A 10624-nucleotide genomic window follows, 5' to 3' on the forward strand; every position below is an offset into this window, starting at 1 on the left:
TAAAAATAAAAAAATGCTTAAAATAAGCATCAGTGATGTGTCAAAATGATAAAAAAATCAAATTCTGCTAAGCCTAAAGATAGTGTACTAAAAAGGCATTTTTATAATAACCTATCAGATCCATGACATTTTATACCATTCTGATAAGAACATAGTTTATTTAAAGGCAAAGATGTTGCCTGAAATATAAGGTAAATAATTATTTGATTTGGATAAAACAGATGAAAGCAATCATGCATGATGTCTTGATGTACGATAGCCTAGTGCTTTTATGCAGTTCAACCATGTGTAGACTAGGAAGTCTCTCAATTTTAAAAATCTGATCTTTATGTTTTGGTAACTTTCTTCCTCTCTGCATAACCAAAGCATTTGAAAGCCTCTTACGTAACCCATATGTTACCAAAAAGATGATGGTTGAAGAGAGAGATTTGATATTATGCATATCCTATTTGCACCACAAGAATAAAGATGCAAGGAACATTTGCTTTTTTTCAGTTCAGATTCATAGTACAATGGTGCAATTACATGACAAAGACAATGTTAACATTTATGATTAAATACAGGAGATCTAAAATGAATACCACATTTATAGGAAGTTTGGTTTTTTTAAAACAAATATTTTGAAAAATCTGATTTCACTTTGGATTGGCTTTAAAAATCCCATCCAGACAAATGCAGCAAAGAATTTTAAATGTAAATATATTTTTAAAAGTAGTACAGTATGTGAAAATGATAGATTGTTACATGCTTCATTAATTCAACTGAGTAAAGCTTAAGCAATCTTAGACTGGACAGCATCTTTTAGATGATTCATTTATGGATAGGTGATTTCTTTTGCAAAACCCAAATATATGATCATTTACAGAGATCATGGGCCATATTCAGCTCTGTGCATCCTAATCTGTTAAGTCAACATCAGTCTCCCCATCCCCCACAGAGTTCCAACAATGATTATACACCCACAACGTCATGACAAAATAATACACAAGTCAATGTTCAAATTATATTTTAAATGTGCAATTTCTCCCCTCCCCCAAAACTACTCTGGTATCAAGTGCAAGACTGACAATATTCAGTCCTGCATCAAAGACAAGTTTAAGGTCTAGTATTTCAAAGGGGAGAGTCCCAACTGTCCAGAGGCACTCACAGCAGTGGAAGGTACTGAAGTATCAGACATTAAGTTGGTTACAATTTTATGTATAGAAAAGCTATGTTAAGTAATTTGTAGAGATTTTTTAATGTCTTCTAATCTTTTTTTCATCCATTGTGACCTGTACAGTGGGACTTATAGTAGTCAAGGCACCTGTCTAAGCAAGAGGAAGGATACAAAGAATAGGCAAATAAAATATTTTAACACTTGGTGGTAATTGCCTTGAGACTTGACTGTGCAGTATGGGATAAAGGCTCTACCAGCATTCCTTTGGGATTGCCTGGAGAACTCACTCATGCCTTGGCTGCTTATGAGTAACACAACTATCCCAAACTTGTGTCAGTGAAACCTTTGCATCATACTATTGTATAGGCCCTCTGTACATGGGAAAAATAGATAGGTTGATGGAGACAGAACTCCTTCTCTACCTACTCTTCTGTTCTCCCTCTCTTTATTATTCCTCCTCTTTCTCCCCTTCTCCCTCTTCTGCTGCCCTATGAACATCGTACTATTTATAGATGGGATTGTGAAGTTTTTGTAGAGTAGCAGGATTGTGAGATAATAGATAACCCAACCTTTGCTATTTACCTTTCCCTATTTTCCTCCTATCTCTCTTTGTCCTCCTCAGGTCAACTCAAGAAAGCAACAGTTGTCTTCAAAACTAGATAACACATTAGGTGCTGGCATTCAACAATATCTTAATTCATTTATAAATGTAGCCCATCAGAAAAAAATGATGTTCATTATGGGTGAAATCCTGGCCCTATTTAAGTCAAGGAGAGTGTTGCTACTGACTCTATCAAGGCTAAGATTTCACCCCATAGGTGGTATTGGCAATCACAATGTAATCTGGACATGCTACCATATGACCCCTTGGAGTTCAGAAAGGAAGTGCTGTGTGAGGATCACAAAAACTAGCTAGAGGGAGAGCTGGTTAAGTTAATGAATGTTGCTAAATTGGCAACCCACAATAAAGACAGTTATAATTAACTACAACAGAGCAATTATTATCAGACAGGTGAGTGTCTGTGATTGTAGCTGTTACTTTGCTGGGCTGTTTTGCTAACAGTGACTACACTGTGGCTACTATGTTTTGAACTAAGCGTTGCTACAGAAGAATGCTCAGCTGGAAGAAAGGTTGTAAAGATGATCGATACCAGTGGCCTGTGCTTGGGTGGTTACAACAGTAGTCTGAAGGAGCACATTGGGTAAAGGTGAGTGCCTGTCGCTGCTACAGAAAGAAGCTACTTTGCTTTGGAGTATAGTGGAGAATGGAGGCCTAACCTTAGTGGATCTGAGATTACAATAGCTACACACCAGAACCCAGCGTGATGGTTTTCCTCCCTCATGCACACAGGAACTGGACTTTGATATCTAGTAAACACCAGGGTGACTGACTGGACAGTTGTCTTACCCCAACAGCCCTCACCCGGTTTGTTACCAATCCCCATCTGGAAGTATCAAGAGAAATTTTCAATCTGACAATGGTGCTCACAGGTGACCTGGAATTGTCCCAGACATGCAGGAAGACATACAACATGCAAGGCATGTGCTTTAACTAGACTGCAACTTTGTTAACTAAACTCCTCCAGTAACTTGGACACCTTGATCAATCGGTCCATCAGCCCTCCTATAGATTGTGCCGATCCACAACACATCTTCCATTCTTTTCATATTCTGGCCTTCCTTCTCCATGTGCAGCCATGACTTTTCATGATAAAATCTTCCCATCTCTTTGGAAGTTAGCCAAGTGGTCATTTCAGTTCCTGTGGGTACCACTCGGGAACAGCTGCAGTCCATCGATTGTCAGTGAGCCTTGCTATATGCCCAGCCCATCGCATTTTACTATGCCTGCTCTCAACAATGATGTCCTGCACTCCACTCTGCTGTCTGATCACTTCATTGGGGACTTGGTTGCAGATTGAAATTCCCAGAATTCTTCTTTCCATCGCTCTCTCCGTGACAGACAGTTGCCGCTCCTCTGTCTTTGTCGGTGCCCATGTTTCACTGTGGTACAACATTGCTGGCAGTACTGTTGAGTTGAAGAGACTGGCGCATGTTGCCTTGTTGATTTTTCCTTGAAGGACATTCTTGATAGAATTGAATGTGCACCAACCTGCTTTCTTTATTCGCGAGAGTTCACCTTCCTGATCATGGTGCATGTTAATTTCTTGTCCCAAATAGCCATATTGCTTGACATCTTCTATTTATTCTCCCTTAACTGTTGTTTGGGCTTTTGCCAATGTATCAGATCACATAAATTTCATTTTGGAATGGTTAATTTTCAGTCTGACTTGGCTGCTTTTTGTGTTGAGTTCTCACAGCATTTTCTGTAGTTCGATAGTATTTTCGGCGATCAACACAATATCATCCACGAATCTGAGATGGTTTAACTGGTCTCCATTGATGTTGAGTCCACTCTTCCAATTCATCTGCCTCCTTACCATTTCAAGGCAGGCTGTGAAGAGTTTCGGTGAAATCGAGTTTCTTTGTTTAATACCTTTCTTAACTGGGAAGCGAAGGAGGGTATCAAATAAAGTTATATCTGTAGTGCAGTCAGAATTTGCTTCCTTTAATAGTTTGATATAGTTTGTGTCAATGCCCTGCTCTGCAGTAACTATTCAGCAATAACTCATACAGTGCTGTTCTGGGTGTGCAATGATGCACAGCTAGGAGGAAAGGCTTATATGCCTTCCTCTCAGATGTGTGGAAGCCAATGGGCTTCTGCGGCACCCTTTGGCCAGCCAATCAGATAGCATGATGTGAAATACTATATGATAAATATTTTTCTTAGGTTAACGGTAACCTCCCATTGTGTCTGTACGGCACTGAGAAGCTGATCTTATCGCAGAGCAGCCCTGGAAGCAAAAATATTTTTCATACTACTACTATTATTATTATTATTATTTGTATTTGTATTATTGTATTGCATAGGAGCCCCAGACAATAACCAGGACCCCATTGTGCTCCGTGGATACAAACACAGAACAAAATGATAATCCCTGCTCCAAAGAGCTTGCAATCTAATATCACACTTCCAAACTATGGGTCAGAATCTCTGAGTTGGGGCAGCCAGTTTATAAAGCACTGACAGTGTAATTTGGCCTTAATGCCGCTTTACCCAGACGAGAGATTCCCCCCCCCCCTGCCCCCGGTGTAAGGTTGATCCTCAAATGGTATACAAGTAGCACAGGGGCTCCCACTCTGCCCCTCTCATTTCTGATGCTATAATCACACCCCGCCAATCCTCAGCTGGATTTTTGTCCCCTAGCACAAGTTAGAGAAACCTTCAGGCTGCTCTGATGAAGCACAGGGAGAGCAACTCTACAGAAAGCTGCAACAGAGTCAGAGAATCAGAGAAATGCACTTTTGGAAGGGACTTCAAGAGATCATCAAGTCTAGCCCCTGCACTGAGGCAGGCCCAAGTATCCATCCCTGAATGGTATTTGTCTAATCTGTTCTTAAAAACCTCCAATGACGGGGATTCCACAACCTCCCTTGGAAACCTGTTTCAGAGCTTAACTATTCTTATAGTAAAAAACATTTTCCTAATATTTAACCTAAATCTCACTTGCTGCAAATTAAGCCCATTCCTTCTTGCCCTACCTTCAGCAGAAATAAAGAACAATTGATCACCATCCTCTTTATAACAGTTCTTAGCATAATGGAAGACTCTTATCAGAGTCCCCTCTCAGTTTTTCTTTTCTCAAGACTAAACATGACCAGTTTTTTAGTCTTTCTCATAGGTCAGTGTTTCTAAAGCTTTTATCATTTTTGTTGCTATCCTCTGGCCTCTCTCCAGTTTGTCCACATCTTTCCTAGAGTGTGCTACCCAGAACTGGACACAATACTCCAGCTGAGGCCACACCAGTGCAGAGTAGAGTGGGACAGTTATCTCCCTGTTCTTACCTATGACATAGTAGGCTTTTTCATAACTGCGTCACATTGTTGGCTCATATTCAATTTGTGATCCACTATAACCCCCAGATTCTTTTCAGCAGTACTACCACCTAGCCAGTTATTCCCCATTTTGTATTTGTGCATTTGATTTTTCCTTTCTAAGTACAGTGCTTTGCTTTGTATTTGTCGTCACTGAATTTCATCTTGTTGAATTCAGACCAATTCTCCTATTTGTCAAGGTTGCTTTGAATTCTAATCCTGTTCCCTAACTGCTTGTGACCCCTCGTAGCTTGGTGTCATCTGCATATTTTATAAGCATACTCTCTACTCCATTATCCAAATCATTAATAAAAATATTAAGTAATACTGGACCCAAGACTGACCCCTGTGGAACCCAGTTTGGCAGCAAACTATTGATAATTATTATTTTGGTGTGGTCTTTCAGCCAGTTATGCATCTCCCCCCTTTATAGTAATTCTATCTAGACCACATTTCCCTAGTTTGCTTTTGAGAATGTCATGTGGGATTGTATCAAAAGCATTACTAAAATCAAGATATATCACATCTACTGCTTCCCCCCATCCACTAGGCCAGTAACCCCGTCAAAGAAGAAAATTAGATTGGTTTGGAATGATTTGTTCTTGGCAAATCCATGTCGGTTATTCCTGATAACCCTATTATCCTCCAAGGACTTACCAATTGATTGCTTAATAATGTGTTCCAGTATCTTTCCCGGTATTGAAGTTAGGCTGACTGGTCTGAGTATAATTCCCCAGGTCGTCTTTGTTTCTCTTTTTAAAGATAGATACTACATTTGCCCTTTTCCAGTTGTCTGTGGCCTCACTCATCCACCATGAGTTCAGGAAGATAATTACTAATGGTTCCAAGATTGCTTCAGCTAGTTCCTTAAGTACCCTAGGATGAATTTCATCAGGCACTGCTGACTGAAAAACATCTAACTTATCTAAATATTCTTTAATTTATCCCTTCCCTATTCTGGGTTGTGTCCTTCCCCGTGGAATAAAAATTGAGCTTTAAGCCACTTGTGCACATCTTTTCACTGACCAGCACTCATTGCAGTTCAGTTGTTCATCTCCACCCCTGAGAACCAGGTCCTGTGCATTCTGTCTATACTGCTCAGAGGGACCCAATTCAAGAAATGAGTTAATTCAACATACACACACAATTTTTTTTAAATTGTTATACATTTAACAGGTCCATTAATATGTGCACATACCAAAACTGAGTAGTTGTGTGACCTTATTACAATCATAAAAATAAATAAGATATAAATGTGTCTCTAAACCAGGACTCAATATTTCCCTTTCTGTATCCAGTATTGCTAACCCTAGATGTTCAAAAATCATGAATCAAGCCCCCTTCCTGACCACAAAAAATCATGAGATTGGCTTAAAAATCAGGAGATTGACTTAAAATATATTACATTGTCTTAGCTGTTGGATTCTCTTCCTTTGCCTTCTAGTTTCTGAAGTTTTAGGATGCATTTGCTTTTCCTTTTCAAAGTTCACTCTGCAATTGTGAGGACTAGAAAGTTACTTTTTAAAAAGTGAAAGCTGAACTTTCATGCAGCTGGGACTTTAGGACAAACTCCAATTATTGCAAAACTTGAGATAAAATCATGAGAGTTGGCAACACAGTCTAACCTCTCTACCTCAGGGCAAGTTTGCAGTTTTATTAGGGGGTGGGGTAGAGATGGATGATTGGTAGAGGAGAGAAATTCCACATATAGGGGTATGGGAAGGAAATATTCTTGGAGAAGTTTTGTTTGCTTTTTTTTAAATTGCAGCTATTTGAAAGTGCTTAGGAGTTTGAAATGTTAGAAGTAGTCCCTGGGGCAGATGAATTAGTGAGCAGAGTGCAGGTGAAGCTATTTTATCACACCTTTCATCAGTAGATCTCAAAGCGCTTTTCAAAGGAGATCAGTATCATTACCCCCATTTTGCAGATGGGGAAACTGAGGCAGAGAGTGGGAAATTGACTTGCCCAAGGTCAGTGACAAAGGTGGGACTAGAACCCAGCCCTCTCCCGAATTGCAGTTCAGTGATTTATCTCCTAGGCTACACTGCCTCCCTGAGAGTGCAGGTGAGGAGCTCAAAGTAACATGATAAATGCTTTTTTATCACATGACCATTCCCACGACCAGTTATGGCTCCGATCCTGCAAACACATATGCTCCTGGGACTATGCGGGACAGTAAATGTTAAGTGCATATGCAAGTATTTGCAGGATGAGGCCTGTGTGATTACACATACACACAAGTTAAAATAATATTCAGTATGCATTAATAATATATATTTAAGTGTGAGCAATTTAGAAAATCTTGCCTTCTCGTTTAGAAAACACCTGCCTGTTCCCCCAAACAATTTGTAGATGGAGGAGAGATATCTCTATCAACCTCTGAATGGATCTTGCTTTTGGTGTATGGCCACTGGCCAAGGTGTCAGAATATAAATCATATGGAGTTTCATGTTGAAATGAACACACAAATGTATCCAGTATTCTGCTAACATGAATTACACTGTGCAGTTAAGTATGTAAGTGTATCTGTAAGATAAGGAATAATGTGTTTTCCATGTTAAAAATATTTAATCATATTACAGGCTCTATAGCAGCACTAAAAAGAACTAGAGCACTGGAAAAAAAGCAGTCAATAACTGCGGTGTCCGGACTTGCCTATTTGGGATATTTAGCCATAGTTTTTCTCTTAATGTAAATTATAATTAGCATTTTTTTCTGATGAAAACACTTTAATTGTTAGCAGGAAGTCATACAGGAATGAAGGCTCTAGTAACTTAAGATCTCTGTTGCCACTAAAACTGGAAAACAAAAGCTTGGGAAGCATGAGAGGCTATAATGTTGTTGATACTTCTCTCTCCCGCCCCTTTGCCTCACCCAGCTGTTTTAAATAGCTAGAAGAAATTAAAATTCTTAAAGACTTGCAGGATGTTTGGCTTGCTGCCTCTTATTTCCACTCCCATGCCCCATGACTTGAAAACTTGCCTGAAATTTATAAATTCCCTGTTCAGAAATATGATTTTGGCCTCCCCCCCAAGAATTCCAGCAACGAAACTGATTCCGTGTTTGCTTTGATTATTGCCAAACTGCTGCTAATACGGCTGCGTGCTTGCCTTTCTCTATTGATCGTCCGGCGCTAGGCGTTTTCCTCTGTCCGATAACATTATTCAATTACACGATGATAAACATCACTCTGAAATACAAACGGGAGAGCTCGGGGCTCTTTATTAGTTCATTTCAGGCGATCCTGCTTGTTTGACTGCGCATCCCCTCCCCCTTTTACAGTTTTCTGCTATTCTTCACTAATTCTAGTGATTTGAGAAATGACCTTTAACCCAAGCAGTTTGCAGACTCCTGGAGGGGATAATAGAAATGCCACAGTAAACCAAAGGCAATAAAATATTATTTACCAGGCATAAAACTAGGGTTGGTCTTCCTAAAAGGAACGAACCAAACCCCCTTATTTTCTCCCCCGCCTGGAATTGGAAGTTTGGTGATCCATGTAATATATAAATTCCATATGACAGTTTCTGCTGAAGGAACCAAATCTCAAGTTGTGAGGCGTGATTTATTTACCATAGAATATGTATGAAATATTTTCACTCAATAGTATAAAATCAACGTATTAATATATAATACACGGGTACTATGCCTGTAGTGGCGTGTGTGTGTTTGTGTTTGAAAGAGAGATCAAAATGCCTCAACAAAAGTCTGATTTTTTTAAAAAGCTGCTATTTCATTGCGTCGGAAGCTGGGGGCCAGCACATTGTGTACTGTGCCCACTTAGGCGCATCTCCCCAGCTGGGGACTTGACTCTTTTACTTCATTTGTTGAGGTTTAGTCCTTGCTGTTGATAAAAGGTATCTGTTCTCTTGTGCCTGATGAGAATAGATACATTCTTTGAACTCCTCACTTTTCTGTTAGATATTGATTATCACGGACTATCCTTGCAAATAACTGATTACACATCCACTGAAGGTTTTGAAGATCTACCTAAAACCAGGGCGAGGTTTGCTAAATAACAGGAACAGCTAACAAGAAGAACAATAAATTGTGTTGATAACAGACCGCTCTCTGCTTCAGGTGCTTAGATAAGATTCAAGGTGGTTAGCAGTAATCTGAAGTACTTTATTGTCCCTTAAACCTAAATCTATCGGAATAAAGGATCTGTGCTTTTTTACAGTCCTGTTTTACACAGTGTCCGTTTGATCATTCAATCAGGGGCAAGTGTAAATAAGGCCTCTCTATAAACTTTCATCTCAGAATGAGGTTTGGTACAGTTCTTATGTACATTACACATGCATCCGTGGTTATGTGTCTGACAGCATCCTGAAATTTTCATTGCAGCCTGTAGTATTTGCAATCTGGTATTTGGGTTCTAAATGTTAAACAGGGAGATTCAACAAGTTTACAAAACAAATCTTCACTACTCCCTTGCCACTATCTTCCAAAGTAAGTATGAAATAAACGGGCTTTACAAACGACTTTGATCCTATAGAATGTCTGCTGTCAACAGAAACAACTCAACACGAGCCATAAAGGTTTTGAAATGACTGGACAAACTGAAGGGTTGTTTACAAAAATGGTTAATAACTGAGAAGGAGAGGAATAAAAAAAAGCGATGTTTACAATGTGACCTGGCACAAACAGTTACCCCCAGAAGAGTCACTTCTTTCTGGTCTTAATGAGAATGGTTTGCATTGTTTAGGCTGTTCAACTGTGCTAAGAAAATTCTGTTGTCAAAGAGCAAAGGACAGTTGTACTTACCTGTGTGTATGTGCGCGCAAAGGACAGTTGTACTTACCTGTGTGTGCGTGTATGTGTGTGCGCGCGCGCGCAAAGGAAAGTTGTACTCATATGTGTGTATGTGCGCGCAAAGGAAAGTTGTACTTACCTCTGTTTGTGTGTGCATACACACTTACTTGGGGGGGGGGGTATTTTGTATGTGTGTGTGTGTGTGTGAGAGAGAGAGAGAGAGACTGCCTGGCCCTGAAAGATTGTGTACCGCAGTAGTGGAATCAGACCGAGATGTGTTGTTTCCCCCGTTGGACTCCCGAAGGGATTTTATTTGCACTGGAATGACTTTGAAAGAGTGAATGCATTTATTGATATTGAGGCTGTTTTCTCAGCACTGTTTGGATTTCCCAGCGCTGCTTTGATAGACTCCCCTCCCCCCTCCCAGTGGACCTGCAGTTATAGAGGAATAAAAGGGAAATAATACGGAATTATGAAATGGCTCAGGGAATGCTGCTACTTCCTCACTTGGGTGCATGTGAGATGCGAGAAACTCAATAAAATCTTTGGCTGAGGACTGGAGTGGAGAAACCATTGTGAAGTACAAAGGTTTCAGGAAACTGTCCTCGACTTTGGCTTTCATTAGGTCCTGCGTTATTTAACTTAAACAGTTTTGACAACAACCTGCCAAATTTACAGCGGAAATAAACACTGGAGAAGAGGGGAAATCAAATAATCAAGCCTGCTTAGTAACCCAGCATTTGTCAAGGGTACGTGGAAGCACATCTACAACCTGGGGCATGC

Source organism: Chrysemys picta, chromosome 7 (genome assembly GCF_011386835.1).
Source record: "Chrysemys picta bellii isolate R12L10 chromosome 7, ASM1138683v2, whole genome shotgun sequence".
Taxonomy (NCBI): Eukaryota; Metazoa; Chordata; order Testudines; family Emydidae; genus Chrysemys; species Chrysemys picta.